The sequence below is a fragment of the Oryctolagus cuniculus genome, chromosome 4 (genome assembly GCF_051225735.1).
Source record: "Oryctolagus cuniculus isolate XC-2025 breed Fujian yellow rabbit chromosome 4, ASM5122573v1, whole genome shotgun sequence".
Lineage (NCBI taxonomy): Eukaryota > Metazoa > Chordata > Mammalia > Lagomorpha > Leporidae > Oryctolagus > Oryctolagus cuniculus.
Window position 1 is genome coordinate 16426529 of NC_142870.1, and position 21513 is coordinate 16448041.

Here is a 21513-nt window from a genome sequence, read left to right on the forward strand (position 1 = left end):
TCTCTTTCCCTCTCTTTCAAAAAATGAAAATAAATAAATAAAAGTTATTAAAATGGGGCAAAAGAATTGAACTCTTTAAAAAAATGAAATACATTTTTAAAACTTTCATTGCCTCGTGAACATTTGTTATTCACAACTCAGAAACTTTATCTAATGTCTAAGTAGAATAGGTCACTCAATCTTCCTGCAATGGGAAAATCTGCATTTAACTTAGATTTGCATTATAACGTTTTTAAATGTGTAATGGGTCATGGGGAAGCTGAAAGGACAAAGTCTCTTTATGAGTCCTGTGGCCACTACCACAGGGCAACACCTCCACCCCTTCCTGGAGCAGTGATGCTAATAAGGAAGCAACCTTGACAGAGGACGCTAGATTTGCCGCTTGATGTTTATTATAGTTACCACTATACAGTTCTGACATGCAGACTTCTGAAGTTTAACTATTGCTGTGATAAAGATTTTATATTTTTCATATATAATGAACTCATATTTTAACTCTGTGAAACCTTTATTAAATGGAAACTAGCCATAAATATATGATCCTCATCCCTTGTTACAATTGAAGAAACACTTAGGTAGATTAACTTTTGAGAACAAATTGACAGTGTCTAACCATTTGGAGAATTTTAAAATTTTTTCTAAAGTGTACCACAATCATCTCAGAAACTTCCCAGGCTCAGCCATAACATTGGTATACATAAGCCACATATTATATTAGAATTCAGGGAAAGGAAAGAAGAACAGAGGTTTGGACTGAAATGAATGGTGAAAATTATGAATTCCAGAATTGGGTGGGCAGCAAGAGAAAGGAGGTGAGAATGTGGCGAGAATCTGTCAGGAAGAGTGGAAATGCCAAATGCTACAAGCCATGCTTTTCAGACTTCAACACGCACAGGAATGACAATGAACTAGGTCCTGATACTCTGCGTTCTAAGAGGCTCCTAGGTGACAGCAATGCTGTGCTTCCAGGGTCACATGTTGATTGACAAGACTGTGTTAAATTCAATTACCATTCTCACCAGGTGACACGTTTATGTGGATTCTTGGATTGCTTAGGACCAACCTTCACAAATTTTTACCTCATTTAATCATTAAGTGAATGAAACATTCTGAGGAATATCTGGTCTTATTTTATCTCTGCTATAGGAACACACTTGTGTAGGCTTTGGGGACTCAGCATCAACTTTTTAACAAGTTCTGAAGATCATGTCAAGTCTTCTACATTTGCCTTTATCAACTACATATTATTAGATATGCCAGTGATAAAAACATGTCATTCTCAAAGAAGTTGGAAAATGCTGAGTTAAAAACAGATGAGTAGGGTCTAGCGTTGTGCTATAGTGGGTGAAGTCACTGCTGTGATGCTAACACCACATATAGGCACAGGTTCATGTCCCCGAAGCTCCACTTCCAATCCAGCTCTCTGCTAATGGCCTGAGAAAAGCAGCAGAAGACAGCCCAAGTGGTTGGGCCCTTGCTACCACATGCAAGATCTGGCTGAAGCTCCTGGCTCCTGGCTTTGGCCTGGCCCAGCCCCAGCTGCTATTGTGTCCATCAGGGAATAGAGCAGCAGATGAATGTGCTCCCTCTCCCCATCTCTGTGTAACAATGACTTTCAAACAAGTAAATAAATCTTTTTATTTTTAAGGTTTGCTTATTTATTTATTTGAAAGGCAGAATTACAAAGAGGCAGAGGCAGAGAGGGAAGTTATCCATCTGCTGGTTCACTCCCCAAATGGCTGCAATGGCCAGAGCTGGACCAGTCCAAAGCCAGGAGCCAGGAGCTTCATCTGGGACTCCCATGTGGGTGCAGGGGCCCAAGGACTTGGGCCAGCTTCTACTGCTTTCCCATATGCATTAGTGTTAAAAGGAGTCAGTTCTACAACTTAATACATTATCCCTCTTAGTAGTTTTTTGTCTGTTCTACTTAATATGACTGGTTTAATTCTGTAATTAATACACAGTTATTCTTAAGTGTTAAAAATTAACTGAAATGTGATCCCTGTTAAACATAAGAGTGGGAATAAGAGAGGGAAGAGATATATAATTTGGGACATGCTCAAGCTGACTTGCCCCAAATGGTAGAGTTAGAAACATACCAGGGGATTCCAATTCAATCCCATCAAGGTGGCATGTACCAATGCCATCTCACTATTCCAAGTGATCAATTTCAGTTCACAATTGATCATAATGATAGGACTAAGAGTCAAAGGGAGCACATAAACAAGTCTAGTACCTGCTAACACTAACCGATAGAATAAATAAAGGGGAGAGTGATCCAACATGGGAAGTGAGATACTCAGCAGACTCATAGAATGGCAGATGTCCTAAATAGCACTCTGGCCTCAGAATCAGCCCTAAAGGCATTCGGATCTGGCTGAAAAGCCCATGAGAGTATTTCAGGCATGGAAAGCCAAGACACTCTAGCAAAAGATCTCTGTGAGTGAGATCCCAGTGGAAAGAACAGGACTTCAAAGAAGGAGGTACCTTTCTCTGAAGGGAGGAGAGAACCTCCACTTTGACTATGACCTTGTCTAAACAAGATAAGAGTCGGAGAACTCAGAGGGCTTCCATAGTCTTGGAAACTCATGACTGGAGCATAGGGAGATTACTGATGCCATAGACAGGAGTGTCAATTGGTAAAGTCAACAACAGGAGTCACTGTGCACTTACTCCTCATGTAGGATCTCTGTCCTTAATGTGCTGTGCATTGAGATTTAATGCTATAACGAGTATTCAAACAATATATTTCACTTTGTGTTTCTATGGGGGTGCAAACTGTTGAAATCTTTACTTAATGTATACTAAACTGATCTTCTGTAAAAAAAAAAAAAAAAAAAAAAAAGAAATTATCAACTCCCAACTTGACTCTCACTGGGATTAAACATGACAATAGGTCTGATCTGATTTCATCATCATTTAAAAAAAATCATCTATTATTTTTCACTTTATGTTTCTGTGTGGGAGCAAACTGTTGAAATCCTTACTTAAGGTATACTAAGCTGATCTTCTGTATATTAAGATAATCGAAAATGAATCTTGATGTGAATGGAAGGGGAGAGGGAGTGGGAAAGGGGAGGGTTGTGGGTGGGAGGGACGATATGGGGGGGAAGCCATTGTAATCCATAAATCGTACTTTGGAAATTTATATTCATTAAATAAAAGTTTAAAAAAAAAAAAGGAGTCAGTTCTAGCTCATCAAAGAAGGAGGTACCTTTCTCTGAAGGGAGGAGAGAACTTCCATTCTGACTATGACCTTGCCTAAATATGATCAGAGTTGGTGAACTCAAAAGGCTTCCATAGCCTTGGCAACTCATGACAAGAGCCTAGGGTGATTACTGATGCCATAAACAAGAGAGTCAATTTGTTAAGTCAACAGCAGGAGTCACTGTGCACTTACTCCTCATGTAGGATCTCTGTCCTTAATGTGCTGTACAGTGCAATTTAATGCTATAACTAGTACTCAAACAGTATTTTTCACTTTGTGTTTCTATGTGGGTGCAAACTGTTGAAATCTTTACTAAATATATGCTAAACTGATCTTCTGTATATAAAGAGAATCGAAAATGAATCTTGATGTGAATGGAAGGGGAGAGGGAGCGGGAAAGGGGAGGGTTGCGGGTGGGAGGGACGTTATGGGAGGGAAGCCATTGTAATCCATAAGCTGTACTTTGGAAATTTATATTCATTAAATAAAAGGGGAAAAAAAAGGAGTCTTGTCTGTTGAAGCTCTATATATGCATATAGACACGGGATGCTGGCACTGCAGTTAGCAGCTTAACCCACGATGTCACAGCACCAGCCCCTAAATAAATCTCTTTTTAAAACAAAAGGCATGAGTTTGGGGGCTGGCACTGTGGCACAGTGGGTGAAGTCTCCAGCTGCATTGCCAGCATCCCATATGGGCGCCTGTTCTAGTCCCAGCTGCTCCACTTCCAATCCAGCTCTCTGCTATGGCCTGGGAAAGCAGTATATGATGGCCTGAGTGCTTGAGCCCCTGTGCTCACATGGGAGACTCAAAAATGAAGAAACTGCTGGGCCGGCGCCGCGGCTCACTAGGGTAATCCTCTGCCTTGCGGCACCGGCACACCAGGTTCTAGTCCTGATCGGGGCGTCGGATTCTGTCCCGGTTGCCCCTCTTCCAGGCCAGCTCTCTGCTGTGGCCTGGGAAGGCAGTGGAGGATGGCCCAAGTGCTTGGGCCCTGCACCCCATGGGAGACCAGGAGAAGTACTTGGCTCCTGCCATTGGATCAGCGCGGTGCGCCGGCCGCAGCACGCTGGCCACGGCGGCCATTGGAGGGTGAACCAACGGCAAAGGAAGACCTTTCTCTCTGTCTCTCTCTCTCACTGTCCACTCTGCCTGTCAAAAAAAAAAAAAAAGAAAAAAGAAACTCCTGGCTTCGGATCAGCCAAGTTCTGGCTGTTGTGGCCATCTGGGGAGTGAACCAGTGGATGTTAGACTGGGTTCCTCCCTGACTCTGCCTCTGCCTCTCTGTAACTCTGTCTTTCAAATAAATAAATCTTTTTTAAAAAATGAGTTTCTTTATGCAGTTGTGAGTGCTTAACACAAATATGCATTAGGAATCTTCAAAAGAGATTTGTAGCAAACCTAACAGCTGAAGAAGCTTCCCTACATCGTGAACAGTGAGGCTTTGACTGCTAGTTCTGGGGTCTCATCGCTCATAAATTCAGATGCTAATTGCTCAGTGTCATTGGTGGCCTACACACAGGAGTAAGTCAGTGAGATCCATCAGGTGAGATTCCAGGTGAGAGATGAAAACCATCTGTGCACTAATTGGCCAGGAGGGATGGAGCAGAGAGTGGCTACTGTAGAAAACCATCAAGCTGCCAAGGCACAGTAGGCAGATCATAGAACCAGGATGATGAAATCTACCATTTAGAATAGTGCAACACAGCTGTAATCTGTAAGGACATGACAGTGGCCAACAGGACTAGTCTTCTGTGTACCAAACAGAAACAAAATGACTCATCAAAAGTGAGAGCAGTATCCAACCCAGGAAATGAAGCTTATATAGAAATTTTCCAACTGAACCCCATACTGTCTTGTAAACATTACCTTTGCAAGTGAAGAGGAAGATCAAATACTTCCCAGCAAAACTCTTTCTCAAGGGATGAGTTGTGGTGCAGTGGGTTAAGAGGCCACCTGTGAGGCCAGCATCCCATATGAGTGCCAGTTTGAGTCCTGGATGCTCCACTTCTAATCCAGCTCCTTGCTAATGTGCCTTAGAAAGCAGCAGAAGATGGCCACCCACATGGAAAACCCAGACAGAGTTCTGGGATCCTGACTTCTGCTTGGACTTAGCCCTGGCCATTGTTGCCATTAGGGGAGTGAACCAGTGGATGGAAGAACTCTCTCTCTCTCTGTCTTTCCCTCTCTCTCTCTTTAACTCTGCCTTTGAAATAAGTAAATAAATTTAAAATAAATACTCTGGCTCACTGTAACAATTAGGAGAGAAGCTTTTAGCCACATAAAATACATTAAATCCAAAGCTACAAATAATAGTTCTCTGACTTTTCTTTGGAATGGTCATGTTGAAATAAATAGTAGATTGAGATTTTGCCTACAGAAGGTGGATACATATTGTTGACAGGCAGAGTGAATTCTAAGTAAGCAGATAATGAACTCTTTCCTTTTAATACACACACACTTCAACAGAACTGACTCCTTTTACACAAGGAATTCTACGCTTGCAAACTTTTGGGGGAAGTCACAACAATGCTCTGTTGACAGCTACTAAGTCTTAGCAATATTACAGTCTATCTCATGGGAAACTGGTATGCAATGGTTCTCAAAATGTAACTGCATCAAGATAAGCTGGAGAGCTGTTAACACACAGATCACTGGGCTCCACCCTAGACTCTAGGATGGTGGAAGAGCCTGAGGATTTGCATGTCTAATAAGTTCCCAGGTGATGTTGATGCTGGCCCGGGTGCCGCAGTTTCAAGGACACTGCTGGGATGGAAAGAACCTTGGGAATTGCCTCACCCACATCCTTTACCTCACAGACGAGGAGTTGAGGCACAGAGAAGAACTTGTCACCCAAGGTGAAGCCTGTAACAATCCCCAGAACTCAAGTCCTGAGTGCAATCCCTGCGCTCCAGTCAGACCTGGTTCACCGCGTCGTCCATGTCCGTGTCCATGTGGGCAGCTTCTCTTTCCACTCCCCCTACCCCGCCTCCACCCCCTTATCAGGAAGAATCATGAAAGGCTTTGATATGGGCAAAAAGATTACTGGGAACCTGTCTCGTGTGACTTTGCCTTTTATTATCATTCAGCTATTTTAAAATTAAGCTTATGAAAACATATCATTATGAAAATGATTCTTGCCTGAAGAGATGAAAGTGAGGGTGCGCATTTGGTGCATGGGTTAAGACACCACTTGGTACTCCCACATCTCGTATCACTCAGAGTGCCTGGGTTCAAGTCTGGCCTCTGCTTCCGGTCCAACTTTCTGTCAATGGGAACCCCTGGAAGTAGCAGGTGATGGCTCCAGTATTTAGGACCTTGTCACCCATGTGAAAGACATAGATTGAGTTCCAAGTTCCTGGCTTCAGCCTGGCTCAGTTCTGGCTGTTGCAAGCATTTAAGAAGGAACCAGCACATGGAAGATCTCTATCTTTCTCTCTATTCCTTTCAAATGTAAATAAATACTTTTTTTAAAAAAAGAAAGTGAATTGGGCCCTCCGAAATATAATTGACTATTGATTTGTGCATCTGTTGGTAAAATGATTCCAGCAGCTTCAGTTGTCTGCATATGTACATGTTCCTTTAATTCTCCTCTGAATGTATATCTTAATGGGCAACAAATACATAATAAGTGAAATAAGGGGCTGGCTCTGTGGCACAGCGGGTTAATGCCCTGGCCTGAAGCACCGGCATCCCATATGGGTGCCAGTTCTAGTCCCAGTTGCTCTTCTTCCGATCCAACTCTCTGCTATGGCCTGGGATAGCAGTTAGAAGAAGGCCCAAGTCCTTGGGCCCCTGCACCCATATGGGAGATCCAGAAGAAGCTCCTGGCTCCTGGCTTCGGATCAGCACAGCTCTGGCCATTGCGGCCATCTGGGGAGTGAACCAATGGATGGACGACCTCTCTCTCTGCCTCTCCATCTCTCTCTGTGTAACTCTGTCTTTCAAATAAATAAAATAAATCTTTAAAAAAAATAAGAGAAATAAAATTTTCAACATGCCACTTAATATTTTTCTGGTTTTCCAAACAATTATCTTTTAATATCCTAAAAGGAAAAATCCTCCTTTGAATCTTTTTTTTCTTTTTTTTTTTTTTGACAGGCAGAGTAGATAGTGAGAGAGAGAGACAGAGAGAAAGGTCTTCCTTTGCCGTTGGTTCACCCTCCAATGGCCACCATGGCTGGCGCGTTGCGGCTGGCGCACCGCGCTGATCCAATGGCAGGAGCCAGGTGCTTCTCCTGGTCTCCCATGGGGTGCTGGGCCCAAGCACTTGGGCCATCCTCCACTGCCTTCCCGGGCCAGAGCAGAGAGCTGGCCTGGAAGAGGGGCAACCAGGAAAGAATCCAGGGACCTGACCAGGACTAGAACCCGGTGTGCACGTGCTGCTAGGTGGAGGATTAGCCTATTGAGCCGCGGCGCCAGCTCTCCTTTGAATCTTAAAAGAGAGAACATATCGTAAATAGCAGAATAAGGGGAGATCTGCTCCTCCATAAAAGGAATGAGAACAGGGACAATAATCAAAATAAAAATTTTCAGAATTCTCAAAATTAATTAAAGGATTGCAAAATTCCAAGTTATATCCAGTAAGGAAAAATGGCTGGGGGCCAGCACTGTGGTAAAGCTGCCACCTGCAGTGCCGGCATCCCATATGGGAACTGGTCCGTGTCCTGGCTGTTCCATATCCAATCCAGCTCTCTGCTGTGGCCTGGGAAAGCAATGGAAGATGGCCCAAGTCCTTGGGCCCCTGCACCCATGTGGGAGACCACAAAGAGGCTCCTGGCTCCTGGCTTTGGATCGGCGCAGATCGGTGCAGCTCCAGCTTTTACGGCCAGGTAGGGAGTGAACCAGCAGATGAAAGACCTCTCTCTCTCTGCCTCTTCTTCTCTCTCTGTGTAACTCTGTCTTTCAAATAAATAAATACATCTTTAAAAAATGGCTGAATCTTGCTGAGAATAATGAGCTGCCTTGTGATATTTTAACTTACCCTAACCCCCATCCCTCTCTCCTTGGCTTTCTGACAACATTAAAAACCAACAGCCTTGTAATTGTGGTAGCTGTGGAAACCACAGCCTGGCAGCCACAGAGAGGGTAGAATGGGTCAGAACTTGCCAAAGGCCCCATAACTGTTAATATTTGACCTATGTGGCAGCTCATTGAAAATTTCCATTATCATAGCTTGTCTTTATTTGAACTAATTCAGAATTTGCTCTGTGCTAAAAACCCATTCTCCAGCAAAGTTTTTTTAAAAATATATGGATATTATTTAACATTGTATCTGCCTGAGACAATGTTATTTATTGGAGCTAACAACAGGCTAAGCAAAACACACACCTGTGGAATTAAAGGTCCAACAGAAACTTTAAAAAGCAGACACATATTCCTGGGAATCCTGAAAGTCACTCATGTGTACAAGGCTGTGTGCATGCACAGCAAAGACCTAGGAAGCTTCTGATTTCTCACCCATGTCTTACCTTGAGGCTTTGCACAAGTAGAAGAAAGATTAAGGCAGAGTGTAAACTATTTGCAAGAGTATTAGATATATCCAAAGACAAACATATATTCTACCAGCAAAGACTGGTAAACTTAGCTGTTAACGGTATTTAGGGAAATCCTTGTCTAATCATTAGCTAGTTACTAGTATAATCAGACAGACTTCAATGGCTTCACATTAAACAGACTTTATAGAATTAACACAGGAAAGTCATTAAACAAATGAATAAACAGATAACAACAATAATAGTAACAAAAGGCAGCATCAGAAGCAGATACGTAACACACCATTCAGATGTTGGATGAGACGCTCACATTCCATGTTGGAGCACCTGGATTCAAGTCCCACCTGTGCTCTTGAATCCAGCTTCCTGCTAATGTACACCATGGAGACAACAGATGATAAGTCAAGTGTTGACTCCTGTCATCTACTTGAGAGACCTGGATTGAATCCCTGGCTCACAGGTATTTGGACCTCTCTTTCTCTCTGTCTGCCTCTCAAATAAATGACTTTTCAAAAATTTTGAAAACAATAGCCCTAGAGAGAGAAGAGCAGCTGATTTCCAGAGTAGTCATAATATATTACTTCATATGTTTGGTTTTAGCATGGGTGAGGTAGTGCAGCAGGTTAAGCCACTGCTCAGGATGCCTGCATCCCACGTTGGAGTGTCAGTTTGAGTCCTGGGCTAATCCATGCTTCTGACCTGGCTTCCTGCAACACATCTGGGAGAGGGCACATGATGGCCCAAGACTTGGGTTCCTGCCATGCATGTGGAAGAACTTGCTGGAGTTCACAGTTCCTGGTTTCAGCCTGGTCCAGTCATGGCTGTTATAGTCATTTGGGGAGCGCAAAACAAGATGGAAAATCTCTCTTTCTGTCACTCTGTCTTTCAAAGAAACAGATAAATCTTTTTTAAAATATTCAGTTTTCAACAATATAAATAGACACATAAAAATACAAATGCATGTTTCATACAAAAGAAAACAATCAGTTCTCCCTGACAAAGCCCACACTTTGGATTTACTAAACAAAGACTCTGAAGCATCTAATGAACTAAAGAAAATCATGTCTAAAGCATTAAAGAAAAGTATAAGAATATCTTATCATGCATAGATTTTTTTTAAATTAGGAATTCTAGAACTGAAAGTATAATAACTGAAACAAAAATTTCACAAGATGGCGGAATAGGAAGGGAGGACACTGATAGTCCGGGGAGAGACAGTTTAATAAAAGTGGAGATACTGCAGGTTCAAGGAAGAGTAGGGGAGGAAACAGCAGAAGAAACTCTTCCGGAACGCGTGATTCACAGTGGACCTGCGTGGAGAGCGTGGGAGCCCACAGTTCGGGACACCAGCGGCAGACTCAACACACCAGCGCTGGAACGCGAGGTGAGCCGAACCTCAATAGCCCGAGACACCGGCAGGCAAGCAGAGAGAGGAGACTAGAGGGAACGACCCCGGGGGGGAAAGTTCACCAGGCTAACTAGAAGAGAGAGAGAAAAAAAAAGTGACTGATACGGACACGGGTTTCTCTCTCTCTGCTCACCTCTCAAAGGCGAGCAAGACAAAGAGCAGGCGCCATCTTGGACATACGTCATAAGCAGAGCGACCTCAGGTCTGCACCGGCCCTGAGCCTAGCAGAAAAACCTGACTCTGGGCGGGGCGAATTAACAGGAGATTAGGACCTAGTAAATCTGTGGTGCTACTGAACTGAGACTGTGAAAAAAGCGACGGTGGGGGAGAGAACTCACGGAATTCACATGAGCACTCTCCAGAGACGCTACAATTCCGTAACTTTGGCAACCCAGTGGGAGACTGAAGGAGAATTTGAGCCCACTCTGAGGGCAGAACAGATTCCCTGTGTGGTCCTTGGGAAAGAGCTTCCAATCTCTGGCTCCTGTGGGTATATCATTTGCCTGCTAACTACCTCCAACTTCGTTCAGCTGTGCGGAATACTTCCCTTTTGAATCAGAATTAACAACGAATTTGAACCAATAGAAGAAGGATCTGGGGCCTGTGTAGCATAGCAGGTAAAGCTGCTGCCTGTTATGCCGGCCCCATATTGACACTTGTTCAAGTCCCAGCTGCTCCACTTCCAATCCAACTCCTTGCTGCTGCACCTGGGAAAGCAGGGAGGCGAGCCAAAGTGTTTGGGCCCCTGCACTTACATGGGAGACTCGTAAGAAATTTCTCGCTCCTGACTTTAGCCTGGCCCAGCCCCAGTGGTTGCGGCCAGTAGGAATATGAACCAGTGGATGGAAGACTTCTCTCTGTCTTTTCTCCTCTCTCTAAAACTCTGCCTTTCAGTAAATAAAATAAACCTTTAAAAAAAAAAACTAAAAAAGAAGGTTCTGTGAACTTGAAGAGAGGCTTATTGAGACTCTTCAGGACAAAAAAGAACAAACAATGAAAAAAATGTAACAGAGACTCAGAGATTTATGGAATATAAATAAGCATGCTAATGTATGAATAATGGGAGTCCCATAAGAAAAAAAGTTAAAAGATAGAAATAATACTTGAAACCAAAAATTTTCCAAATTTGATATAACATATACTCTATACATCCAAGAATCTTAGTGAATTCAGTTGGATAAAGATATACAATGCTATGGTCTGAATAGGATATGGCTCCTGAGCTCCATGCAGACATTGAATTCACAAGTTAAAAGATAATGTACTAAGAGGGTGGAACTGTAATCCATTTATGATGTTTAAGGGGTGGGAAGATTCATTGGTCTTTGAGGTGTGTCCTTGGAAGGTAGTTCCTATGAAAGAATTGATTACAAGAGCCTGAGAGTTGGGTCCAGCCACCCTCTCTCCTTCTATATTTCCATGCAATCCTTCTTCCACATGTGTTCCTTCTTTCCATATAATGTTCTGTGCCACTTTGGCTCTCTGCCAGCAAGAATGCTATCACCAGATGCCACCCCAAATGGAGCTGCCCACTCAAGACTGTAAACATTTGAAACCAGGAGCCCAAATAAACCTCCTCTCTTCATAAATAGATTGTCTTAGGTATTCTGTCACATAAACAAAGGCTGAGAGCCAGCTTTGTGATGCAACCAGTTAAGTAGCTGCCTGCAACACCAGCATCCCAGGTGTTCCACTTCCAATCTATTTCCCTGCTTATGCACCTGGGAAAACAGTGGGAGATGGCCCAAGTACTTGGGTCCCTTCCCCTACCCTCAACTCCTACCTGTGGGAGACACAGATGGAGTTATAGGTTCCTGGCTTCAGCATGGCCCAGCCTTGGCCATTGCAGCCATTTAGGGAGTGAACCAGCAGTTGGAAGATCTGTGCGTGTGTGTGTGTGTGTGTGTGTGTTTCCCTCTCTTTTTCTCTCTGTAACTCTGCCTTTCAAATAAATAATCTTTGAAAAAAGGGATGACTAATACACATAGTGAGATGTCTTGCAATCAAGATTATAAGACAAAGAGAATCTTGAAAGCAACAAGAACAAAGCAACTCATCACTTACAAAGGATTCTCAGTAAGGTTAACATCTAACTTCTTATCAGAAACTATTGAGTCCAGAAGAAAGTGGGGTAATATGCTGAAAGAAAGACTGTCAACCCAGGATTCTTTATCAAATACTACTTTCAAAGACATGAGAAAGTAAGATATTTCCAGATAAACAAAAACCAGGATAATTCATTACTGAGCAGACCTGCCCTAAAAGAACTAATCAAATTCCTCAAATCAGAAATGAGAAAGGACATCATTAGGAAACTTACAGAAATAGAAGGATTCCAATGGAATACTATAAATAATTGTATGATTACCAAATTAAATAACCTAGTTAGGTAGTCAAATTTCTTAAAAGACACTAATGAACAAAACTGACTCAAGAAAAATATCTGAATAGATCCATAATAAGTAAAGAGATTGAATTAGGAATCCAAGAACTACTGACGGAAATCCCAGGCCCAAGTGATTTCACTGATGAATTCAACTAAATATTTTTTAAAAAGAATTAAGACCAATAATTCACAAACTTCTTCAAAAAATAGAAAAGAAAGTAGTACTTCCCAACTCATTCTACGAAGCCATATATTCATAATACCAAAACCAGACATAGCCATAAAAGAGGAAAAAAACATAAACCAATATCACTTATGAGTATAGATGGAAAAATCCTCAACAAAATTACAGTAAGCCAAATCCAACCACATGTAAAATGGATTATACGTCATGACCAAGTAGGATTTATCCCATACATCTAAAGTTAGTTCAACACAAGAAATCTATCAATGTAACATATAATCTTAATAGAATAAATGACAAACACATTATCTCAATAGAGAAAGAACAAGCATTTGACAAAATCTGACACTCTTTCATGATAAACCAACACCCATACACACACACACACACAAACACACACACGATACAAACTTAACTGACAAAGGACATCTATTAAAAAACACAGCTAACAACATATTTAACTATGAAAGATTGGATGCTTTCTCCTAATGTCAGCTCTTACCACTTATATTCAACATAATTTGGAGGTTCCAGCCAGAGCAAGTGAATAAAAAATTGAAAGAAGCAAAATGCATATAGACTGAGAAAGAAAGAAGTAAAATTGTCTCTATTAGCTGATGACATAATTTGGTATATAAAATATCTTGAAGAATCTACAAAAAAACTATGCAAACCTAATAAACAAGTTTATGAAGCTTGCAAGATATAAGGATGATGTAATAAATGAACTGTATTTCTATACACTAGTAATAAACAATCCAAAATTGTAAACAGAAAGCAATGTCTGCCTTCCCATCTGCAGGCAGCCAGGATGGGTGTATACAAGTACCCCCAAAAGCAATGGAGAAAGTAGCAGCGGGATGTGATGCGCTTTCTCTTGGGGGTCCTCTGCCGGCAGTACGGCCAGCTCTCTGTGTTCCACAAGACACCCTGCTCCACTCAGCCTGACAAGGCACGCAGAATGGGATACAGGGCCAAGAAAGGTTATGGAATATATGAGATTTGTGTGTACTATGATGGCCACAAAAGCCCAGTTCCTCAGAGTACAAATTTTGGCAAGCATGACCATCATGGTGTTAACCAGCTAACATTTGTACAAAGCTTTCAGTCTATTGTCAAGGAATAAAATGGGTACCACTATGTGGCTCTGAGCGTCCTGAATTTTTACTGGGTTGGTGAAGATGTCATGTACAAATTCTTTGAGGTTATCTTCATTGATCCATTCCTTGAAGGTATCAAAAGAAACTCTGACACCCAGTGGATCACCAAACCAGCCCTCAAGTACAGGGAAATGCACAGGCTAAAATCTACAGCCACAAGAGTTGTGGTCTTGGAAAGGACCTCAAGTTCCATCACACTATTGATGGTTCTGGTCATGCAGCCTGGAGAACACGCAATACCCTCCAGCTCCACTGTTACCACAAATAGAAGTAATGTTTGTAAAATTCAGACCTAATAAATAATTTAGGACAGTCAAAAAAGAAATAAAAAAGAAAACAATTTAAATGGGTGGCATTGTGGTATAGCGAGTTAAGTCTGCAATGCCAGCATCACATATGGGTACCAGGTTGAGTCCTGGTTGCTCCATTTTTGGTCCAGCTCCCTGCTAACATACCAAAGAAGGCAGTGGATTATGGCCCAAGTATGTGGGTCCCTGTCACCCATGTGGGATACCCAAATGGAGTACCTGGCTCCTGGCTTTGTCCTGGTTCAGCCTGTCATTGCAGTCATTTGAGGAGTGAACCAGCAGATGGAAGAGTTCGCTCTCCTATTTGTTCTCTGTCCCTCCCTTCCTCTTTCCCTCACCGCCATCTCTCTCTCCCTCTGTCTCTCTGTAATTCTTTCAAGATTATAAATAAATTTTTAAGAAATATTCTTTTATGAAAGTATCAAAAATGCTCAGGAATAAAAAAAATTTTGTAAGTGCAAGAACTATACACTAAAAATACATAAGACATCATTAAAAGAAGTGAAAGTAGATCTAAATAAATGGCAAGACATTCTGTGTTCAAGAATCAAAAGATTTAAGAATGGGGCCAGTGCTTTGGTGCAGCAGGTTAATCTGTTGTCTACATTGCCTAATCCCATGTGGGCACCAGTTCCAGTCCCAGCTGCTCCACTTCTGATCCAGTTCCCTTCTAATGTTCCTGGGAAAGTAGCAGAAGATGGCCTAAGTGCTTGGACTCATGCACCCATGTGAGAGACAAAAGAAGCTCCTGGGGAGGCGCCTTCTCTGAAGGGAGGAAGGAACCTGCACTGTGAAACGGCCTTGACTAAACAAGTTCAGAGTTGATGAACTCAAGGGGCTTCCATAGCCTAGACAGCTCATAGCAAGAGTCTCGGGTGATTGCTGATGTCATAAATAAGAGTGCCAATTGTTAAATCAACAACGGGAGTCACTGAATACAGGCTCCCCACGTAGGATCTCTGTCCTTAATGTGTTTAACTATGAAACTTAAAAACAACACTACTAGTCAAACAATGCCCTATACCTTGTGCAGTTGTGTGAGGGCAGTCTGTTGAAATCCTTGCTTAGTGTATGCTAAGTTGATCTTCTGTATATGAAGGTGATTGAAAATGAAACTCGATGAAGGGCGGGATGGGAGAGGGAGTGGGAGAAGGGAGGGCCGTGAGAGGGAAGGAGGTGCGGGGGGGGGGGGGGGGAAGCCACAACAATACAGAAGTTGCACTTTGTAAATTCACATTTATTTAATAAAAAAAAAGAACTTATGGGGGGGAAAGCCATTGTAATTCATAAACTGTACTTTGGAAATTTATATTTATTAAATAAAAGTTAAAGACAAAAAAAAGGAAGGCGGAGCCAAGATGGCGGAATAGTGAAGGCGCGCACCGATAGTCCGGGAAGATTTAGTTTAATGAAAGGGGAGTTACGGTAGCCTCAGAAAAAAGAACCAGGAAAATATTGCAGAGGAAACCTTCTGAATTGAGGGGTCGTGAATCGGAGGACCTACTGGGAGAACAAGGTCGCCCACCGCGCGGAAGCCGAGCCGCAGGACCGAGCTGCGCAAGCCGAGCCGCGGGACCAAGCCGCTGGAACGCGAGGTGAGCCGAACCTCAATAGCCCGAGACACCGGCAGGCAAGCAGAGAGAGGAGACTAGAGGGAACGACCCCCGGGGCGGGGGGGGGGAACTTCACCAGGCTAACTGGAAGAGAAAGAGGGAAAAAAAAAAAAAAAGGTGACTGGCACGGACACGGGTTTCTCTCTCTACGCTCACCTCTCAAGGGCGAGCAAGACAAAGAGCAGGCGCCATCTTGGACATACGTCATAAGCAGAGCGACCTCAGGTCTGCACCGGCCCTGAGCCTAGCAGAAAAACCTGACTCTGGGCGGGGCGAATTAACAGGAGATTAGGACCTAGTAAATTTGTGGTGATACTGAACTGAGACTGTAAAAAAAGAGACGGTGGGGGAGAGAACTCACGGAATTCACATGAGCACTCTCCAGAGACGCTACAATTCCGTAACTTTGGCAACCCAGTGGGAGACTGAAGGAGAATTTGAGCCCACTCTGAGGGCAGAACAGATTCCCTGTGTGGTCCTTGGGAAAGAGCTTCCAATCTCTGGCTCCTGTGGGTATATCATTTGCCTGCTAACTACCTCCAACTTCGTTCAGCTGTGCAGAATAACTTCCCTTTTGAATCAAAAAAAAAAAAAAAAGAAAGAGAGAGAGGGAGAGAGGTTTACCACGCCTAACCTGGGAGTGTCACCTTTGGCACACCAAACAGAGCTCTCAGGCCACACCCATCTCAAGCCCTAAGGCTCCATCAAAAACAGATAGTCCACTTAATCTAGAGTCATAGTATAACAAGAAAAAGCACCACAGTGAAGAAACCAAATATCTCCAATATGCCAAATAACAAACGCAAAAACCAAGGTAATAAAAACAAGGAAGTCACCATGAAGCCCTCAAATGAAAAAGACACCCCAATTCAAGATTATGAGGATGATGATATAGAAGAAATGCAAGAAGCAGATCTCAAAAAATTGATAAGAACATTAAGAAGTTCTCAAAAACAAATTCTTGAACTACAGAAATCCTTAATGGACAAGATAGAAAATCTCTCTCGTGAAAATGAAATATTAAGGAGGAATCAAAATGAAACGAAACAACTAGTACAACAGGAAACTGGGATAGTGACTGAAGTGAAGAATTCAATAGATCAAATGAAAAACACAATAGAGAGCCTTACAAACAGAATGGGTGAAGCAGAAGAGAGAATATCGGACTTAGAAGACAGAGAACAGGAAAGGATACAGTCAGACCAAAGAAAAGAAGAGGAAATTAGGATTCTAAAACATATTGTCGGGAATCTTCAGGATACTATTAAAAAACCCAACATTCGGGTTCTAGGAGTTCCTGAAGGCATGGAGAGGGAGAAAGGATTAGAAGGCCTTTTTAGTGAGATATTAGCAGAAAATTTCCCAGGTTTGGAGAAGAACAGGGACATCCTAGTACAGGAAGCCCACAGAACCCCTAATAAACACGACCAAAAGAGATCCTCACCAAGACATGTTGTAATTAAACTCTCCACAGTGAAACATAAAGAAAAGATCCTAAAATGTGCAAGAGAGAAACGTCAGATTACTCTCAGAGGATCTCCAATCAGACTCACAGCTGACTTCTCATCAGAAACTCTAAAAGCTAGGAGGGAATGGCGAGATATAGCCCAGGTACTAAGAGAGAACAACTGCCAGCCCAGAATATTATATCCTGCAAAGCTATCATTTGTGAATGAAGGTGAAATAAAGACTTTTCATAGCAAACAGAAATTGAAAGAATTTGTTGCCACTCGTCCAGCCCTGCAAAAGATGCTTAAAGATGTGTTACACACAGAAACAAAGAAACACGGTCATCAATATGAAAGAAGGTAAAGGAAGGAAACCAAGGAAGGAAAGCTCACAGCAAAAGATCACAGGGAATTCAAAGCATATATTAGAACTTATCTTTGGCAAATGGCAGGGCAAAGTTACCACTTATCATTAGTCACATTGAACGTGAATGGCCTGAACTGTCCACTTAAAAGACACCGATTGGCTGATTGGGTTAAGAAACAAAACCCATCTATTTGCTGCTTACAAGAAACTCATCTTTCCAACAAAGATCCATACAGACTGAAAGTGAAAGGCTGGAAAAAGATATACCATGCCAACAGAAATGAAAAAAGAGCAGGCGTAGCCATCTTAATTTCAGACAACATAAACTTTACCACAAAAACCATTAAGAGAGACAAAGAGGGACACTACATAATGATTAAGGGATCAATTCAACAGGAAGATATAACAATTATCAATGTATATGCACCTAACTACAGGGCACCGGTTTATCTAAAAGATTTGTTAACGGACTTAAAGGGAGACTTAGACCCCAATACAATAGTACTGGGGGACTTCAATACTCCACTCTCAGAAATAGACAGATCAATAGGACAGAAGATCAACAAGGATACAGTAGATTTAAACGACACTATAGCCCAAATGGATCTAACAGATATCTACAGAACTTTCAATCCCACAGCTAAAGATTTTACATTCTTCTCAGCAGTACATGGAACCTTCTCTAGGATTGACCACATACTAGGCCATAAAGCAAGTCTCAGCAAATTCAAAAGAATTAGAATCATACCATGCAGCTTCTCAGACCATAAAGGAATGAAGTTGGAAATTAGCAACTCAGGAATCCCTAGAGCATATGCAAACACATGGAGATTGAACAACATGCTCCTGAATGAACAATGGGTCATAGAAGAAATCAAAAGAGAAATCAAAAACTTTCTGGAAGTAAATGAGGATAACAGCACAACATACCAAAACTTATGGGATGCAGCAAAAGCAGTGTTAAGAGGAAAGTTTATATCAATAGGTGCCTACATCAAGAAATTGGAAAGGCACCAAATAGATGAGCTTTCAATTCACCTCAAGGATCTAGAAAACCTACAGCAAACCAGACCCAAATCTAATAGGAGAAGAGAAATAATTAAAATCAGAGAAGAAATCAACAGGATTGAATCAAGAAAAACATTCCAAAAAATCAGCCAAACGAGGAGCTGGTTTTTTGAAAAAATAAACAAAATTGACACCCCATTGGCCCAACTAACTAAAAAAAGAAGAGAAAAGACCCAAATCAATAAAATCAGAGATGAAAAAGGAAACGCAACAACAGACACCACAGAAATAAAAAGAATCATCAGAAATTACTACAAGGACTTGTATGCCAGCAAACAGGGAAACCTATCAGAAATGGATAGATTCCTGGACACATGCAACCTACCTAAATTGAACCAGGAAGACATCGAAAACCTAAACAGACCCATAACGGAGACAGAAATTGAAACAGTAATAAAGGCCCTCCCAACAAAGAAAAGCCCAGGACCAGATGGATTCACTGCTGAATTCTACCAGACATTTAAAGAAGAACTAACTCCAATTCTTCTCAAACTATTCAGAACAATCGAAGAAGAGGGAATCCTCCCAAATTCTTTCTATGAAGCCAGCATCACCTTAATTCCTAAGCCAGAAAAAGATGCAGCACTGAAAGAGAATTACAGACCAATATCCCTGATGAACATAGATGCAAAAATCCTCAATAAAATTCTCGCCAATAGAATGCAACAACACATCAGAAAGATCATCCACCCAGACCAAGTGGGATTTATCTCTGGTATGCAGGGATGGTTTAATGTGCGCAAGACAATCAATGTGATACACCACATTAACAGACTGCAGAAGAAAAACCATATGATTATCTCAATAGATGCCAAGAAAGCATTTGATAAAATACAACACCCTTTCATGATGAAAACTCTAAGCAAACTGGGTTTGGAAGGAACATTCCTCAATACAATCAAAGCAATCTATGAAAAACCCACAGCCAACATGCTATTGAATGGGGAAAAGTTGGAAGCATTTCCACTGAGATCTGGTACCAGACAGGGATGTCCACTCTCACCACTGCTATTCAATATAGTTCTGGAGGTTCTAGCCAGAGCTATTAGGCAAGAAAAAGAAATTAAAGGGATACAAATTGGGAAGGAAGAACTCAAACTATCCCTCTTTGCAGATGACATGATTCTTTATTTAGGGGACCCAAAGAATTCTACTAAGAGACTATTGGAACTCATAGAAGAGTTTGGCAAAGTAGCAGGGTATAAAATCAATGCACAAAAATCAACAGCCTTTGTATACACAGACAATGCCATGGCTGAGGAAGAACTTCTAAGATCAATCCCATTCACAATAGCTACAAAAACAATCAAATACCTTGGAATAAACTTAACCAAGGACGTTAAGGATCTCTACGATGAAAATTACAAAACCTTAAAGAAAGAAATAGAAGAGGATACCAAGAAATGGAAAAATCTTCCATGCTCATGGATTGGAAGAATCAATATCATCAAAATGTCCATTCTCCCAAAAGCAATTTATAAATTCAATGCAATACCAATCAAGATACCGAAGACCTTCTTCTCAGATCTGGAAAAATTGGTGCTGAAATTTATATGGAGGCACAAGAGACCTCGAATAGCTAAAGCAATCTTGTACAACAAAAACAAAGCTGGAGGCATCACAATACCAGATTTCAGGACATACTACAGGGCAGTTGTAATCAAAACAGCATGGTACTGGTACAGAAACAGATGGATAGACCAATGGAACAGAATTGAAACACCAGAAATCAACCCAAACATCTACAGCCAACTTATATTTGATCAAGGATCTAAAACCAATTCCTGGAGCAAGGACAGTCTATTCAATAAATGGTGCTGGGAAAACTGGATTTCCACGTGCAGAAGCATGAAGCAAGACCCCTACCTTACACCTTACACAAAAATCCACTCAACATGGATTAAAGACCTAAATCTACGACCTGACACCATCAAGTTACTAGAGAACATTGGAGAAACCCTTCAAGATATTGGCACAGGCAAAGAGTTTCTGGAAAAGACCCGGGAGGCACAGGCAGTCAAAGCCAAAATCAACTATTGGGATTGCATCAAATTGAGAAGTTTCTGTACTGCAAAAGAAACAGTCAGGAGAGTGAAGAGACAACCGACAGAATGGGAAAAAAATTTGCAAACTATGCAACAGATAAAGGGTTAATAACCAGAATCTACAAAGAGATCAAGAAACTCCACAAAAACAAAACCAACAACCCAATTAAGAGATGGGCCAAGGACCTCAATAGACATTTTTCAAAAGAGGAAATCCAAATGGCCAACAGGCACATGAAAAAATGTTCAAGGTCATTAGTAATCAGGGAAATGCAAATCAAAACCACAATGAGGTTTCACTTCACCCCGGTTAGAATGGCTCACATGCAGAAATCCACCAACAACAGATGCTGGCGAGGATGTGGGGAAAAAGGGGCACTAACCCACTGTTGGTGGGAATGCAAACTGGTCAAGCCACTATGGAAGTCAGTCTGGAGATTCCTCAGAAACCTGAAGATAACCCTACCGTTCGACCCAGCCATCCCACTCCTTGGAATTTACCCAAAGGAATTTAAATTGGCAAACAAAAAAGCGGTCTGCACCCTAATGTTTATTGCAGCTCAATTCACAATAGCTAAGACCTGGAACCGACCTAAATGCCCATCAACGGTAGACTGGATAAAGAAATTATGGGATATGTACTCTTTAGAATACTATACCGCAGTAAGAAACAACGAAATCCAGTCATTTGCAACAAAATGGAGGAATCTGGAACACATCATGCTGAGTGAAATAAGCCAGTCCCAAAGGGACAAATACCATATGTTCTCCCTGATCAGTGACAGCTGACTGAACACCAAAAAGGAAACCTCCTGAAGTGAAA

General features: G+C 41.8%; 1 long non-coding RNA gene and 1 pseudogene across 1 annotated transcript in view; one reads left to right on the forward strand and one right to left on the reverse strand.

Moving 5' to 3' along the window:
- LOC149126920 (uncharacterized) overlaps nt 1–21513 on the reverse strand; it is a 99337-nt gene that overhangs the window by 63263 nt on the left and 14561 nt on the right. The window lies entirely within an intron of this gene.
- LOC108177912 (large ribosomal subunit protein eL15 pseudogene) lies at nt 13493–14109 on the forward strand (annotated as a pseudogene).